Genomic DNA, 19,048 nt, shown 5'->3' on the forward strand with positions numbered 1-19,048 from the left:
CCACCTTCTAAGTTTTTAAGATTAGAGACTTGGCTGTAGACTTACAAAGCTGGCTTAGTTTTTTGTTTTGCTTTCTTCTCTTAAATTTCAGAAGTTTCTCAGGCAGGAAGTTGTACTTAAGAAGTAGATAAAAAGGGAGACAAGCTAAGGTGTTCCACTAAATACAGTGTTTTTCTCTGAAATCTTTTGAAAACTTTCTATTCTGGACCTGGGTTCTTATATAGAAACTATGACCTTGGTCAGGTCCCTCTTGGGTATTTGTTTCCTCTGTAAAATGAGAGGTGATCTCCAAGGTTCCTTCCAACTCCAAAAGTCTAGGATTCTATATTAGGAACAGATTCTAACATATGCTGATCAGCCTGGAATAGATGACATTTTTATCTGAGACTTGGGTTGCTTAAGCTATTGTTGGGGAAGAGGCTGCATAGATGACCATACATATTTGTAGTTCATGAAAAAGAATTAGTGAAAAGTGGAATTTTAAATTTTATAAAATCTGATAAAAGGAAGCATCATTTCCAGAACATAAGTAGTTGTAATAGAAATGATCTATTAATGGCTTGAAACTTTTATTCCTCACAAGTATTCTTGAAAATAGCGAAAAATATGTCTGTTAACCATACCATATGATTATTTTTAGTGGTTTTGTGAGAAGTTGGTGTGATATAGTCACTTTTTTCTAGATTAGGTAGGCATGGAAGAAATCATTTGAAATGATGCATGATGTAATGAAGGTGTCAAGAACACTGGGTTCAGTTCCCAGTCTTGCCTCTGATTGTTTTACCTGTAGGCTACCTGTTTGGACTTTCTGGGCTTTATCTTCTCATGTGGGACTCAACATCAGGAAATGGGAATTGAGATCCTTTCAGCTTTATTTATTTATTTATTTATTTATTTATTTTTAAAGATTTTATTTATTCATGAGAGACACAGAGAGAGAGGCAGAGACATAGGAAGAAGGGGAGGAGAAGCAGGCTCCATGCAGAGAGCCCGATGCAGGACTGGATCCCTGACTCCAGGATCACGCCATAAGCCAAAGGCAGACGCTCAACTGTTGAGCCACCCAGGTGTCCCAAGATCCTTTCAGCTTTATTATTTATTTATTTTTTTAAAAAGATTTTATTTATTTATTCATGACAGAGAGAAAGAGGCAGAAACATAGGCAGAGGGAGAAGCAGGCTCCATGCAGAGTCTGAATTGGGACTCGATTCCAGGTTTCCAGAATCAGGCCCTGGGCTGAAGGCGGCGCTAAACTTCTGAGCCACCCAGGCTGTCCCCTTTCAGCTTTAAGAGTCCTATGGAGGGGCACCTGGGTGGCACAGTCAGTTAAGCATCTGACTCTTGGTTTTCGTTCAGGTCTGATCGCAGGGTCTAAGATCAAGCCCCATGTCAGGCTCCAGACCCTGTGGGCAGTCTACTTGAGTTTCTCTCCCTCTCTCTCTCTCTTCCTCTGCCCATACATTCTGTGCACATATGTGCATGCACATATGTGCACAGAATAAATCTTAAAATTTCTCGAATAAATCTTAAAATCCTATGGAGGGGTGCCTGGGTGGCTCAGCCAGTTAAGTGTCTGCCTTCCACTCAGGTCATGAGGTTCTGGGATCAAGCTCCATGCAGGGCTCCCTGCTCAGTGGAGAGCCTGCTTCTCCATCTCCCTCTGCTGCTCCCCTTGCTTATGCTTGTGCACTCTCTCTGTCAAATAAATAAATACAAATGTTTAACAACAACAAAAATCCTATGGAAAAAAATCCATGATTCTGCATGGATTTGGTTTTTTGGAGGACAGAGGATAGAAATATAAGGAGAGAGCTGGAATTATGCCTAGCATTTTGACAACCTTTAAATCTTATTGTTATCATTTTTTTTTTAAGATTTTTATTTTTAAGTAATATCTACACATGTGGGCCTCGAACTTAAAACCCTGAGATCAAGAATTGCATGCTCTACCAACTGGGCCAACCAGGTGCCCCCTTATCATTATCTTTTTACACATTATTTTTATGGCGCCCTTATTTTTTATATTGAAAGATTGTGGAATTCATAACAGTGTATTTAGCACTAGTTAATAAAGCATTGACCCAAGAATTATTGATAGATAAGAGATCATAGATATTTACCTTCATTAGCTAGAAAGATACAGTATGGTTATTTGAATCATTTTGAGGACAGTTACAAGTAACATAGCAGATTTTTCTTATTCCTGTCTTGAGTACTTCAAACTCTAGTTACTTGAAGCTATAGGAAATTGTTCAGAAATAGTTTGATTTTAGAAGTATATGATTTATTAATATTTTAAAGATACTAAGCAAAAATACATACTAACTATATATTTCTTTAGCATTTAATATATTTTATCAACAAATATTTAATAAGGACTGTTTCCTGTGTGCCATGTGTGCAGTTGTATTTAGTTTAGCAGTAGATACCAGTTGAATAATCAAAGGAGAGGATTGAGCCAAGACTTGAATGGTAGTGGACCTGTGACTAGCTCCTTTCTCAGACCCATTCAGTCTCTAACAGGTTGTGGTTGAGGTAGTCAAGAATAATAAAGTCCAATGCATAGCCTCTGGTAGAACGATCAAATTGGCTTGCCTGGATCAAAGTGGTTGTAACAGTAATGACAATGGCTAACAGTTATTGATCTTTCTGCGCTGGGCACCAGCCTAGTGTTTTAAGGGCACTACATTAATTTTCATAACAACCTTAGGAGGTAGGGTTAGAGTCCCTGTTAAATACATGAAGTTAAGTGACTTGGTTAATGTCATTTAGTCCTTAAGTGGTGGAGGCTGGATTCCAATCAAACTGCAGAACCTGTACTCTTGACCCTTATACTAAATCACTTGTGGAGTCTCAAAATGGGGGGGGGGGGGGGTAGGTAATTTTTTGAAAGCTAGAGGTATATAAGGGGCTAATGGCAGCTGTGTTTGTTAAGTTAAAGGAAAAAAAATCTGGTTACTTAGGTGATGGGGAAAAAAAGCGCCTTTACATTGTAACTTCCTAGAACATTTGGTCAGTGAGTTTGGATTTGAAACAGTAGGGAGGCACTCTGGGTTTCTGAGCCGGGAAATTGAAGTGGTACATTCTGACAGCTCTTTGTGTACGTTGGGTAAAGTGTGGAGAGGTTGGAAGGAGGTAGGGACATCAGCTAAGAGGCTGTTGAAGTAATACATGTGGGAGATAATGACCCGGAGTGGCTGATGGCTGGGGAAATGGAAAGGAAGGACAATACCAGGGACTTTGTAAGGGGTGAATCTGTTGAATTTGATATTAAATACAGAAGTAAAGGAAAAAGTAGTGAATCTGGATAGATGTTAATTGAGGAGACATCTATTTTTGGGAATTTTGGGGGGAGGGAGCAGTTTAAGTTTGGTACTTTAAAAAAGTATGTCCCAATATGTCAAATCTGTCAGGTTTGGAGAGAGACAGATTTGTACAGGTGGTGGATAAATCCTTGTGGTGAGGGGATTAAATATAAAAGAAATAAGACCAGGAATAAGAGACTGATTTATAAGTGATAATTCACAATTGAAGTGGGAAGGAGGAGGAGAACTAGGGAGAATCATCCCATGGAAGTTTAAAGTAGTTTCAAAACAAAGGATATAGGGATCCCTGGGTGGCTCAGTGGTTTAGTGCCTGACATTGGCTCAGGGTGTGATCCTGGAGTCCCAGGATTGAGTCCCAGGATCAAGTCTCAGGATCGAGTCCCGCATCGGGCTCCCTGCAGGGAGCTTGCTTCTCTGCTGCTCTCTCTGCCCCTCTCTCTCTGTCTCTCATGAATGAATAAATAAAATCTTTTTTTTTTTTTTTAAAAAAAAGGATATAGTCAAAGATTAAAGTACAGATTATTGCTATTAGTATAATTTGGTTTTGGTAGGATCCTTTGAGCTGTTTAAAGACTACAGGGAAGATTTAATTTTGAATTTTGGAATACAATTAAAAACTTTTTTGTAAAACTTGGATCTGTGGGATTAACTAATTTACAAATACTCATTTTTGTCAACAGCAAAATATTTTTCTTTGAAAGTGCAGATCTGTCTATATTTAATGGAATTACATGTGCAAGTTTGTGAGAAGGGCTTTATAAAAGTAAAGTATTATTTTGCATATAGGGAAATAGATTTTTTTGTGTGTGTGTTCATTGCTTCTCAAATTTTGATGAGCTATATTTTCTTTCTTTTCTTTCTCTTTTCTGATTTTATTTATTTATTCATGAGATCCACAGAGAGAGAGGCAGAGACACAGGCAGAGGGAGAAGCAGGTTCCACGCAGGGAGCCCGATGTGGGACTCCATCCCCGGTCTCCAGGATCATGCCCTGGACTGAAGGCGGTGCTAAACCGCTGAGCTACCCGGGCTGCCCTATGAGCTATATTTTCTATTAAAAAAATAATATTTATTAGGATTCTGCTTTTTCTTGTCTCCTACAAGTTCATAAAATTGGAGCACAACAAATGATTTTTTTTTTTTACTTTTCTGAATGATTTTATTTATTTTTAATTCAGTTAGCCAACACAATAAATGAATTCTTATATGTTAGATTGTGCTATAATTTTACAATCAGTTGTCAAGCTAAGATCTTATTATTTCTACCCTTACAACTGTCATTTCTTGATTTATCTCTTACTTCTCTCACCCACATACTATCATTGACTCATTTTGCGCTACATCATATACTGTAGCAAAAGGAAGACAATAGAAGTAATGAAGAGGTGGGTAAGGTGAGGATAACAGGCATGTCACAGGCTGTTTGTTATAAACCTGACAAAACTTCAGAATGAGGAGTTAATCTAGTCTATGCTTTGTGGCAAAGTAAGTTTATCAAAAATTGTTTTAAGTGAATAGTTTGTCAAGGTGTCTTTTTTTAAGTTGGTAGACTTATTTATTTATCAATGTATTATACAGTGAAAGCAACACATGTTGAGACTGTATCATTATATATGTTAAACTAAAAACTTACTACAGTGGAATCCTGTTCTTTTGATCCTGTTTTTTCTCTTTTTTGATCCTGTTCTTTTTCTCTCTCTTTTTTTTTTTTTTTGGAAAACTTTATTTGAGAGAGAGAGCACAAACGGGGGGAGGGGTAGAAGGAGAGGGAAAGAAGCAGATATTGCACTAATCATGGAGTCTGACATGAGGCTGATAAGACCCTGAGATCATGATCTGAGCTTAACAACTGAGCCACCCAGGCACCTCATCCTGTTCTTTTTCTCATTATTACCAGTGTAACAATGAAGATCATATATCATATAAAAATTATGGAAATGCATTTTCCCCTGTGTTATTTTAGAGAATAAGCGGAAGAAGATGCTGCTAATGTAAAGCAAAGAGTGATTCTTCCTTAGGGTTTTTTTTTTTTTGATAATATATTAATTTTTGATAGAAATATCCTTTTATTCAATAAGTATTTTTTTTACGTATTTGTTTATTTTTGGCAATAACCTGGGGCTGAGAAGGGAATTAAGCAGGGCGTTTAGCAGGAGACGCTTCTACTTTTTGGAATAGGAATTAGGGCTATGTTTTCAAAAGCATGGAATGTGTACTATAAATGATAACATCTACTGAGGCCCAATGTGAAGGAAAAAGTTACTCTCATAAGGTATTTGTGGAAACAAAGACTCTTTGAAAAGCAACCTGGCAATAGTTTAAAATAGAAAGAAGATACCATTTGAGCAAACAATCCTACTTTTGAGGTATTTATCGCAGAGAAATAAAAATTCTCATAAGAATATATATGCACAAGGTTGTTAGTTGCAGCATTCAGTTGTTCCTTGAGAAAAAGAAAAAGGAAACGAGAAATATTATCAAAGGGGAGTGGTAGAAAAATTATGGAATAAACATCCTGTCGAAAATTATGCAGAACTAAAAAGGATGAGTTAGGCCTATTGCAGTTGATTTAGAGAGATTTCCAATGTACCTTTAAGTGAGATAAGAAAGATGTAAAAAAGTGTATATAGTATAATTACAGTTTTCTAAAAGCCACTTCATATATATTGTATGTATGTTTGCATATATACATGCTTATAGAAGAATTAGGGGAAAATAAAAACAAAGTCTTAATGTGTATGTATTAGGTTTTAGATCAAGTGAATATAAAAAGTAAGAATTTAGCTTTTCAGAACCTGAAGTTAAAAGAGGACTTCCCAGACTAAATTGGGTTGAATAAACCCAGTATGAGATACACAGAAAGGGATCTATAGTTTTCTTAGCTATACTGGTTAAGGGTTTTCACTAGTTCTTTAGAATATAGGCATTGGGAACTCCTGGGTGGCTCATCGACTCAGCGTCTGCCTTCGGCTCAGGGCGTGATCCTGGGCTTCAAGATTGAGTCCCACGTCGGGCTCCCTGCATGGAGCCTGCTTCTCCCTCTGCCTGTGTCTCTGCTTCTCTCTCTCTGTCTCTCATGAATAAATAAGTAAAATTAAAAATAAAGTTTTAAAAAAAAGAATATAGACATTGAAGATGATAGCCTTTATCTTTAGTATATTGGTATTTGCCATAAACTATGTAGAGTTTTCATTTTAAAAGAAGGGTTAGGCATTGAGGGCATACTCACATCATGGTGAGACTTTATTCTTGAGTCAACTGAAGGATTGAAAAATAATTGAAAACATGAGAAAATTAGTGTATTAAATGCCGGGTTGTGTTCTATTACTCATCAATATAATTTTAATTGGCTACTACGTGCCAGGCTAGGTATTGTGCTGGGTTCTACATTTATAGATTTTAAAGATTTTAAAAAATTATTTGAGAGAGAGGGAGAGAGCATGAGCTGGGGGGGGGGTGGGGAGGCAGGGGGAAAGTGAGAAGCAGATTCCCTGCTGAGCAGGGAGCCCGAGGTGTGAGGTGCTGCTGGATCCAAGAATCCCATGATTATGACCTGAGCCAAAGGCAGACACTTAACTGACTGTGCCACCCAGGTGCCCTATCTATAGATTTTAGATAGAGAAGTTCAGTGAAGGTAAAATCTCACATTCTAGGTAGTAGTGAGACAGACAATAGCAAAGCCCACAGACTTGGGAGGAAAAAAAAAATCTGCAGAAGATGACAAGTCTAATAATGAAATAAACAATGGTGGAAATGGTCGTCATTTTTTTTTAATGTGACTTTTTAAATTTTTTTTAAAGGTTTTATTTTTTTATTCATGACACACACACACACACACACAGAGAAAGGCAGAGACACAGGCAGAGGGAGAAGCAGGCTCCATGCAGGGACCCTGATGCAGGACTCGATCCTGGGTCTCCAGGATCACGCCCTGGACTGAAGGCCGTGCTAAGCCACTGAGCCACCCAGGGTGCCCCTGGCTGTCATTTTTCAAGAGGGTGGTGAGATAAGAGATGGGACTAAAAGGTGGGTAGAGGGAATTCTGATCAGAGGTCTCAGATGTGTAAAGGCCTAGATGTGGATAAGGGCTTGGTATGTTCAGCAAACAGAAAGGAGACCAGTGTGCCTGAAGTGTCAGTAAATGGGCAGCCCTAGTGGTGCAGCAGTTTAGCACTGCCTGCAGCCCCAGGGTGTGATCCTGGAGACCTGGGATCGAGTCCTACGTCGGGCTCCCTGCATGGAGCCTGCTTCTCCCTCTGCCTGTGTCTCTGCCTCTCTCTCTCTGAATAAATAAGTAAGTAAATAAATAAATATTAAAAAAAAAATGAAGTGTCAGTAAATGAGGGAGTGAATGGCCAGTAAGAGATGAGCCAAAGGAGAACCATATCAGGCACATCCTTGTTTGTAGGCCATGGAAAAGAGTTTGGATTTCTTTTCTTTTCTTTTTTTTTTTTTTTTTTTTAAGAGCATTGTTGAAACTACTGAAGGTCTTTCACCTTAGAAGTGGAATAATTCAATTTACATTTTGAATAGATTATATTTAATAGATCATATTGAAATGTAAACTTTCTTATACATTTCTGTGCTTTCTTATGTATGACTGCTTGTGATTCTTCTAATTTAATTTCCTCCTGTCCATGGGGTTCTTAGAATATCTTGAATGAGGCCTCAGGTGACTCCTTGTCATACAGGAGACAGCAGAATGTAGCTGGTGCCTACAAGGGCTTTGTAGTCTGACCTGGATTTGAGTCCTTATTTGATTCCTTTTTGCAGTATGACTGTAGGTATTTGCATTAGTTTTGGAGTCTGTTTCCTCCAAACAGACTTATCTAAGAAGGGATAACTACACCTAGCACATATGGATGTTATAAAGATTAGCTGAGGTAATGTGTGATGATGCCTAATACATGGAGTTTAGTTCTTTTTTTGTTGTTAAGATTTTTATGTATTTATTCATGAGGGACACACAGAGAGAGGTAAAAACATAGGCAGAGGGAGAAGCAGGCTCCTTGTAGAGACTCTGATGAGGGACTCAATCCCAGGACCCCGGGATCACACCCTGAGCCAAAGACAGACGCTTAACTGCTGAGCCACCCAGGCATCCGCATGGAGCTTAGTTCTGTATTCCCTTCCTTTTCTTCTAAAATGAGATGAAGACCTTTCTTTCCTGAATAAGATCTGAATCCCTTGACTTTCCCAGGTAACTGTGCTGGATCTATAAAGTGACTAAGATATTAATATGTGCATATGATTATGTGCATATAATCAGCTAATGACATTTTTTGAGACATACCCCTGAAGATCTTTACAAATCCCCACATTTGGAAATATCATCAGAAGAGGTAACTTCTCTCAAGTTTGTAGGTTATGAAAAAGGATATAGCTATGGTCTAAGTTTGAGAGACTATGGAAGATATTTACAGAGTTGTCTTTGGAACCTTCAGTTGCTCAGTCTGAACCAGAGAAGGAATTCTAGTCCAGTTCTAGACTCTGAAATACCAAGACACAGACCTAAAAGAGAGACTTGTAATTCATTCTTTATCTGTGCAACTTAAAAAGAAAAATCTCCCTGATCTCTCCAGCTCTCTTTTACTTAACATTACTGAAGTTTCTGAAGCATCATTCACTGAAACCAGTGTCAGAGCCACGGTTGGGCTTCTGAAACTGTACTACTTATTGAATCACTATTATGTCTCAGACACTAATGTAAGTATTTTATACAAATCATTATAGTTAATCCTCAGAACAATTCTACAAGGTGGTAACCATTAATATTCCCATTTTATAGATGAAGAAACTGAACCCTAGAAGAGTTAATCCTACTCAAGGTTATACAGTAAATGGAAGAGACCTGCTCTGTGTATTTCAATGCAACTTGCCTTTTTTAGTTAATATTGTTTGGAGATACAGGTATCTTAGTACATATAGAATCATCTCACTGTTTTTCTGTAGTCTTTTATTTTTATTTATTTCTTTAAAATATTTTATTTCTTTATTCATGAGAGACACAGAGAGAGGCAGAGAGACCTAGGCTGAGGGAGAAGGAGGCTCCCTGTGGGGAGCCTGATGTGGGACTTGATCCTAAGACCTGGGGAATCACACCCTGAGCTGAAGGCAGATGCTCAACCACTGAGCCACCCAGGTGCCCCTTCTGTAGTCTCTTAAAAAGCCTTTCTTAATTATGGAAAATTTTAAACCTATATAAAGTTAGAGAAAATAGTATAATGAATTACCATGTATCCATAACTCAGCTTCACCAACTATTAAGCTAATCTTGCTTTATCTGTGTTGTGCTTGCATTGGATTATTTTGAAGCAATTCCCAGACATTGTATCCGGGCATACACAAATACTCTAGTATCTCTAAAGGTGATGACTCTAAAAAACCATCAAACCACAATTCAATTATTACAGGTAAAAATATTCCTTAATAATGTAGCTTTCCATTCAGTATTGAAATTTTCCTGTTTGTTTCATTTTTTTTAAGTTGCTTTATTAAAATCAGGATCTAAACCATGTTCGTACATTACATTTGGTAGATCTTTCTCTTAAATCTTTTAATATTTTCCACTTCCTACCAGCATAAAGGTCCTTTTTCTCTGTGGCAAAAATCTTGATATTTAATCAAGGCCTACCAACATGACAGCAATTCTGCACTCTAGGAGCTGCACCTTGATTGTCAAAGACATGATTTGCCCAGGCTTATAAATATATATGCTCCTTGTATGTTCCCATGGTTACTTAGACCAAGAGATTGAAGTATTTATTTTAAGAACAATGCAAATTAATTATTCAACTTAATCTGCCCTGAGAAGCATTCTAGTTTCAGTTATCGAGTTCTCTGGGGTCATTATTTTATTTCTAAGATTTTTGACTGTTTTGAGAGGAAAATTATTTTGGTAGACCTACCTTATTATGGTTGCTTTACTTGAGATGTCAGTGATTAACAACGGTCTTGTATCTCACTGCCCTGGTAGGAATTGCTTTGTTTAGTAGCTGACCATAGGACTTGATACAATGGACAATAAAAATACATATATTAAAGCAAAAAAGAAAAATAAGCACATAATATTTCATGGAAACAAGTTGAGTTAGGCAGACTTTTAGAGAACTTTTTTTGTAAAATCAATAGAAGGTTTGTTTCTAGTGACATGAAATATGCAACTGAAAGTGCTAGTTATAATTAGATGTATAAAATTGCATTTTCCTAATGCATGTGTAGTTGATTTTAGTAAATATCAGAAAAATTTTGCATCACTAATTAAAATCTTTTAAAAAGAAAAAAATATTTTAAAAAGTATATGTTATAGTTATTTTATTAAAATATTACTTGAGAGATGAATTCCACATTGTACTGTTGTTAACAGGATTTGTATGTCAGACCTGTTGCAGTCTGCTCCTCATGCAGAGTGCTCGTGTAGTGAAAGGGCATACATTCCTGACTAAATTTGGCTTCTGTTAGGAGTAAGAGCAGTAAAAGTGAAGGACAGCAAGAGGATTAGCTTTGTATGCTTAGCTCTTCCATTGTTCACATACTCATTTTTTCTCAATGGGAAATGCTTTATGTGGTATCTGTAGTTACCACTTTGTGACATTGTCGTTTGAGAGTTACTGAAATTAAAAGGATGGTTAAGATCTGAAAATGTCAGTTCATCTCAGTTGGAATAAAGTCATGGAGCAACAGTGTGTTTTGACTCATATTACAGCCACGTGTTAGATAAGCAGAGGTGAAGCTGGCTAGGCCAGTTAGGACCGATTTGGTAAACCAAAATATGGCTTTGGGGGTGGAAGCCAACCCCAAGGAAACCTTGGTTTGGAGGAAGATGAAGAGTTAGAACAATAACTCCTTCATGCTTGGGCAAAAGTAGAACATTTAAGCAAGGAGGGAAATTGGGACCCTATGCTTTTCCATGTTTCTAAGCATTTTAGAAGAACTACAGTATCTCAATATGCATTAGTTTTATAATTTGTAAGTACTTTGGTGTTCAAGATCTCATTTTTTCCCTTGCATCAAGACAGCTATCTTTCTTTACCGTCTTATTAGAGAAGAGGCTCAGAGAAGCTGTGTTTCATTCAAGAAATTGCAACCAGTTAACAGCACAGGGGATTTAGAACTCTTTTCTATTTTTTTTTTTTTTAAGATTTTATTCATTTATTCATGAGAGATAACAGAGAGAGAGAGAGGCAGAGAAGCAGGCTCCACACAGGGAGCCCGACGTGGGACTCGATCCCGGGTCTCCAAGATCAGGCCCTGGGCTGAAGGCGGCGCTAAACCGCTGAGCCACCCCAGCTGCCCTAGAATTCTTTTCTGACCCTGGTTTCGGTGTCCATCATGCCACTATCTCTGAGCTATGTGAGGGTAGGAACTATGTTTTTGTGATCTTTGCATCCCTAGTACCAGGCATAGTGTCCAGCATACAATTGGTATTTAATAAATGTTTTTTTTTTTTAATGCAAAATGACCTGGAAGATTTTATATTAGCAGGTTTTTGGTTTAAAAAGTAGTGCTTCTGGGTAGCCTGGGTGGCTCAGCAGTTTAGTGTCGCTTTTGGCCCAGGGCATGATCCTGGAGACCCGACCCGGGTTCGGGTCACACGTCGGGCTCCCTGCATAGAGTCTGCTTCTTCCTCTGCCTGTGTCTCTGCCTCTCTCTCTCTCTGTCTCTCATGAATAAATAAAATAAAGTAGTGCTTCTAAATATATTATCTTGGTTTTGGTGTGCATACTTAAAATCTTGATACACTGTATAGTTCCTTTTTTTTTTTTTTAATATTTTATCTCTTTATTCATGAGAGACAGAGAATGGCAGAGACATAGGCAGAGGGAAAAGCAGGCTCCATGCAGAGAGCCCAGTGTAGGACTCGATCCCAGCACTCTGGGATCACAAGACAGATGCTCAACCACTGACTCACCCAGGCATCCTGATACACTGTATACTTTTTAAAAAGTAACCAGCTTTCTAGTTATAATAGATCAGACTTTATAATCTCTGGAAAATCTTTTAGACATATAAAATATCAGAGGATGTATTTGTCTTTGGACTTAAATGATTTAAACAGGTAATTTGTATCATTTAGACTATTTGCATTTTTTACTCATTCATGTCATTGAATTTTAAGTTAACCTTCTTTACTCCTTACTCAATAGAAATTTGGGATTGCATGAAAACTTTTCGTAAAATCTGCTTTACAGTTAACCTGTAATATAGGTTAAAAATAGTAAATTGTAAAGGAGTTACTAGCGTTTAATTTATCCAGTCAAGTGAGACCTTGATATGTTGACTTGGTAGGCAAAATATTTCTAGACAACATGACCTCATTTGGAGCTAGAGGTATAGTTCAGTGTAAGTACAATAGTATAAGTACGTATATTTATAAATGAAACACTGTCATTTTTTTTTAAGATTTTTTTTTTAATTTATTCATGAGAGACACACAGAGAGAGAGAGAGGCAGAGACACAGGTGGAGGGAGAAGCAGGCTCCATGCAGGGAGCCCGACGTGTGACTAGATCCCCGCTCTCCAGGATCACACCCTGGGCCGATGGCACGCTAGACCGCTGAGCCACCCGGGCTGCCCTAACACTGTTGTCTTTTTTTTTTTTAAACACTGTTATCTTTTATCAGCAATAATAAATGAAGATTCTAATCTTTCATTAAGATCCATTTTATTTCTCAAGCTTCAGAATGTCAAGACTTTCAAGCACATGTCCACTAAATATAAATTTAAATTTTTCTGGAAATGTCAAAACTATGTGCACTTTTACATTCAAATGCTTGAGTTGGATTTGGAAAAAGTTTAATCAAGAAAATAAATCACCTATTTTTGTTTGGATACTGTCAGCTACTTCTTGTCAATGTCTTTCATGTGTCCTTGACTTCCTGCCCAAGAGGATTTACAACTGCTTAAGAGACGTCTTTGAAATGGCAAATGATTAACTCTAAAGTTATTTGGAGTATGGATGTAATATTTGGTTAATTTCATTCAAAGTAATTTTGGTTCACTCTTTGAAATGACAGGAATGATATGGAAATGATATTGTAAAACTAGTCAGTTGGTTGATATATTAAATTTTAGGCATAACTGTTAGCATGGGAGACCCAAAACTTTCATTTTTTTTCAAAACTTTCTTTTAAATAGCTTTTTATTGTTTTTAGTATAAATATACAAGTCATTTGGTTAGTAGAAAGAGAAGGTGGCCACTTAACCTTTTCTCATTTCTAGCCCTCTGTGTTACTCAAGGCCATGTTTACTTTGTTTAAAACATTTATTATCCAGTCAATTAAAATAAGCATTGAAAGTAATGAAGTTTAAAATAAACGAGTCATTCTTATTTTAAAAGTATTTTAAGATATACTTTTGGTTTAAATATATCACGCATTTTTAAAGTACCTGCTTTTCTTTGTTAACATAATACCTAAAATGTTTTAGTGTCTTGACTGACTGTGGGTAGATTCTAGTTTCAGTTCTGTACTCCCTCTTCTGTCTGTTCAGGCAAACAGACTCACTGACATTGCCAAGTAATTGTCTCTAATTTAATGAGTTAATTAGTTAACTGTCTCCTGTAAAAGTCAAGTACCGACTCCTTATGGATGAGAAGACTTGTTTTTTTTTTTTTTCCCCTGTGAGCTATACACTTTATCTTTCAGTTCAAATCAAGTTAAAATAGAGTAAGAGAGTTGGGGAAAACACTAGCAAAATACCTCAGGGTAAGTGATTCTCTGGCATCATTTATAACCCCAGATACTGGCAAAGCCTGTTCCAGGACTTGTCAACAAAAGCATTTGTTTTCCTTGTTGGCTCCTGTGTCCTTGGTTTGTGCTAAGGCTGCTCTGTTTCGTAATAAAGTAAAAAATGTTGTGAATTCCTGGTGATTCTGTAAGTACAGTATACTTTGTGTGTGTTTTTTATGTGTAGCCTGGTAGTCAAATTCAGATATTACTATAAGATGTTAGACACTTGTGGCAAAAAGAAATGGAGAATCAGTTGCCACATTTTGTTAATACTACCTCTTAGGGGTTCTCATATTCTCTTTTTTGAGAACTGACATCTGATTAAGGAAAGCAAGCAGCACTCAAATAGTTGTAAAGAGAACAAAGATCTCCATAACCTATCTCTAGTTATTTTTTTATTTTGCATCTTGTGTTTGGTTCCTCCTTTTTAAAAAAATTTTATAGGAGTCAGACCCAAGATTCCTTGTCAAAGGATGTGAGCATTCTTATAGTTCTTTATATATGACATGTTGTGTGTATGTATCTTGCTGAATCATTTTCCAAAATGACTGAATTTGAAAAAAGCAAGATGTACAGAACAGTATTAATAGTTATCATTTGTATAAAAAGAAATGGGTTAGGGGGCTCCCGGGTGGCTCAGCGGTTTAACACTGCCTTCAGCCCAGGGCCTGATCCTGGAGGCCAGGGATCGAGTTCCATGTCAGGCTCCCTGCATGGAGCCTGCTTCTCCCTCTGCCTGTGTCTCTGCCTCTCTCTCTCTCTCTCTCTCTGTGTCTCTCATGAATAAATAAATAAAATCTAAAAAAAAAAAAAAAAAAAAAAAAAGGAAATGGGTTAGAATATTCTTGCATATTTGTGTGTATATACATTAGCATGTATATGCATGTGTCTCCTATATATAATCATTTATTTATTTTTAAAGATTTTATGTATTTATTGATGAGAAACACAGAGAGAAAGGCAGAGACACAGGCAGAGGAGAAGCAGGCTCCATGCAGGGAAGCCCAATGTGGGACTCGATCCCAGGACTCCAGGATCATGCCCTGAGCCGAAGGCAGACGCTCAACCACTGAGCCACCCAGGTGTCCCTATATTAATCATTTATGCATAAAACATCTGGAAGCATGTATAAGAAATTGCCTCTGGAGTGGAGTATTTTTTTTTTTTTTAAGATTTTATTTGTTTATTCATGAGAGATCCAGAGAGAGAGAGAGGCAGAGGCATAGGCAGAGAGGGAAGCAGGCTCCATGCAGGGAGCCCGATGTAGGACTCGACCCCAGGACTCCAGGATCATGCCCTGGGCCAAAGGCAGGCGCTCAACCGCTGAGCCACCCAGGCGTCCCTGGAGTGGAATATTGAGTGACTGGGGACAGAGGGGTTAGAAATTCTTCTGTGTATACCCTTTTGTACCTTTTGAATTCATTTTTTAAAAAAAATTAGCAAGGCATGAAAATACCCATTTTTTTTTTTTTCATTTGCACTCCCAACTTCAGTAGGGGATACTTGATCTCTCTCCCCCCAGTCAGTTTCTGTCTTCTCCAAACCATCTTTTATATTGCTACAAGAGAGAGCACAGGTTAGATCACATCTCTGTCCTCCTTTGAAACTTTTAGTGGCCTCCCATGGCCCACAGAATGGAGTTCCGACTATTCAATTTAGCATTCAAATCCTTCCATCATCTTGTCTCAAGCTGCCTTTTCAGTTTCGCCTTCTACTATCATCTTTATATATCCTCTCTTCATTGCCATTTCTCTACCCCCCAAAAAAAAAGAAAAAAAATGTATTTTTGAATTTCTATATGTGTTCACATTTTTTTTTTTTTTTTAGACTGAAAGATCCTTTTTGTCTGTTTGCAATTAAAATAGAATTTTACCTTCAAGGCCTATTCTAAATGTTACTGTCTCCTTCCTATGCAGCCCATTTCACCTGTCCGTGGAATGAACACTCCTTTTTGGATCCCATAGTACATTTCCGATACCACTGCTTGGCTCTCATAGTCTAGTGAATTGTTGACTTGTCAGTGTCTTCAAATTCTATTTTTAGACTTCCTTGGGTTGATTCCTCTTTCCAGTTGCAGTAGTCTTCTGACATTATGCCTTTCCCCCTCCTCCTGCCTGTTCTTAACTCTGTAGTTTTCTGATTTTGGTAAAACATGTCAGATTTTAAAGAACACTGAAGAACAAAAAACAAAAGTAGTTGACAGGAATTAGTAGAATCCACATGGTATTAGTATTAATACCATATAGTTTATTTCTTCTTCTATGTTAACAAACTTACTGTTTTGTAATGTCAAAGATTATTTAGTCTTCATTTTGTAGATGTGCAATATATCTAGAAGCCTGGGAGGAGAACGGAATTGTTGAAGGACTCAGTGAGTTACTACTGGTGGAGCCAGGACCTAAAACTTAGGACCGTTTCAGGAATGATTTTTATAGCATGTAGAGAGAATATGACCTTTTTTGGGGGGTGATATTTGTTAGGTGCATTTGGTAGTCCAAGCTAGGAGAAATAGGTTTACCTTAGGCTACTTCTTGCACAGGCTAATATAGCATTGGCTGTGATAGCCTCTGTGGTGTGTTTTAGAATATGACAAAGGAAACATTTTTTATTTAATTCCCTCTTTGTTGAAAGAGCTGGTTGCTTGGTTTAGTCAGATTCACAAATGAGACCATTTGAAATGCTTAACCAAAAAACAAACCAATAGTCCTTTGCTTTGATCCTTCCCATCCCTGTCTTGTTTCCCAGAAGCAACCATTTCTAACTCTTAGCTATTTATTTTGGTACTTTCTTTCATATTTCTGTACTGCTATTTCTAGACATTATTAACTTCCTTTGATAGTTGAGTACTTCCTTATACTACTTCCTTGTCCTTCTCCCTTCATTCCTCTCAGTATGTTTATAATTGTTATTAAATTAATATCTGATATTTATTATGACTATAAATACTGTTTGAGTCAAGTCACGTATTATTTTTGTACAACAAAAAAATTATTTCATAATTTACTTTCTCATAGAGCTAAAAATTACCTAATTTTTCATTTACTTGGTTCATGCCCCCCCCCCCCTTTTTAAAGGTTTTATTTTTTATTCATGAGAGACACAGAGAGAGGCTGAGGCATAGGCAGAGGGAGAAGCAGGCTCCCCACTGGGAGCCCAATGTGGGACTCGATCCCAGGACCCCAGGATCACAACCTGAGCCAAAGGCAGACACTCAACCACTGAGCCACCCAGGTGCCCCTCATGCCCTCTTTTTTTTTTTTTTTTATTTATGATAGTCACAGAGAGAGAGAGAGAGAGGCAGAGACACAGGCAGAGGGAGAAGCAGGCTCCATGTACCGGGAGCCTGACGTGGGATTCGATCCCGGATCTCCAGGATCGCGCCCTGGGCCAAAGGCAGGCGCCAAACCGCTGCGCCACCCAGGGATCCCTCATGCCCTCTTTTTAATGGAGCAAATTCTCCTGTAGCTTCCTGAGAAGGTACATGATGGGGAAAAGTATTGAGAACATGGGTATCTCAAAGTACTTTTATTTTTTTATTATTTTTTAAAGATTTATCCATTTTATTATTTGAGTTTTGTTTTGTTTTAGAGATTTTATTTATTTGAGAAAGAGAGAGAGAGAGAGCACAGCCAGGTGGGAAGGGTACAGGGAGAAGAAGCTCCCTTAGCAGGGAGCCCAATGTGGGACTTGATCCCAGGACCCTGGATCATGACCTGAGCCACCCAGGTGCCCCAGATTTATCCATTTTAGAGAGAGAGTGCGTGTGCACAGGCAGGGGGAGGGGCAGAGGAGGAGAGAGAGAATTGCAAGCAGACTCCCTGCTGAGCACCCATCTAGCCAAGGTACTCAATCCCATGACCTTGAGACCATGACCTGAATCGAAACCAAGAGTTGGTGACCCAATCAAGTGAGCCACCCAGATACCCCTCAGAGTAGTTTTAATCTACCCTTACAACTGATTGAAAGTTGCCTCAGTTTAGAATTCTAGGCTGGAAATAATTTAGTTTAGAATTTTCAAGGTCTTACTCCATTGTTTTCAAGCTTTCAGTGTTTCTGTTGAGAAAGGCTTGATGCTTTGTAGGTGACCATTTTTTTCCTCTCTAAAAACTTTTAGGATTTTCTCTTTCTTCTGACGTTCTGTCATTTTTTGATGGGCCAAGTCCTGGTGTGGGTTTTTGTTTTGTTTGTTTTAGTATATTATGGTTAGCACTTAGTGAACCCTTGTATTCTTCAATTCTGGGAAATTTTCTGATGTTACTACTTTGATAGTTGACTAAATCAGCTGCAACCCAAAGAGGAGAGCTTTGGTTGTTCATCTTTGATCATGCCATAGTACATAAAACCCTTAAAATAATGAGGCTTATATTTGATAGGCAGGTATTATTATTTTCTTTGTAAACATTGACATAAAAACAGAATATTTTTGTTTCTTTTTTCCAGCTACTGGAATGTAGAACAAATACCTATGGTGGAAGGTCTTGTTTGTCATGCTTTTTCTCATTTGTTTCACTTTCTGAGATTTGGCAGTCTCATGTGTTGTGTCATCTCCTGCCCTGTGCTCTTGTAGGTGGGAAGCTCCTGGGAGTCTACAGGTGTCAGCTTCTCATTCTCAGGTCTTGGTTAACTCAGCTGCCCTTTCACCTTTCTTCATCTTTCTCATATTTCTTCTCTTAATGTATTATATGTTTCATTAAGATAAAAGTCAAGTAACAAAATTCACCATTTTAACCATTTGAAAGTTTACAGTGCTGTGTTCTTTAGTATAGTTACAATGTTGTGTGGCCATTGCCAGGACATTTTCATTGCTCCCAAGAAAAACCTCACCTATGTTAAAGTAGTTACTCCCATTTTTCCCCTCTTCTCAGTTCTTAGCAACTATGCTTCTGCTTTCTGTCACTGTGGACATTTCATATAAAAGAGGTTATACCTTCTGTGGCCTTTTGTGTTTGGCTTCTTTAACTTGCAATGTCTTCAAGGTTTGTGCACGTTGTCG

The 19,048-nt window shown here is 37.8% G+C and overlaps 1 protein-coding gene across 4 annotated transcripts in view; it reads left to right on the forward strand.

Moving 5' to 3' along the window:
- Positions 1–19,048, forward strand: part of SLC25A12 (solute carrier family 25 member 12) — a 204,614-nt gene that overhangs the window by 103,562 nt on the left and 82,004 nt on the right. The gene's annotated exons all lie outside the window — the stretch shown is intronic.

This window comes from Canis aureus, chromosome 34 (assembly GCF_053574225.1).
Source record: "Canis aureus isolate CA01 chromosome 34, VMU_Caureus_v.1.0, whole genome shotgun sequence".
NCBI classification, from domain to species: Eukaryota; Metazoa; Chordata; class Mammalia; order Carnivora; family Canidae; genus Canis; species Canis aureus.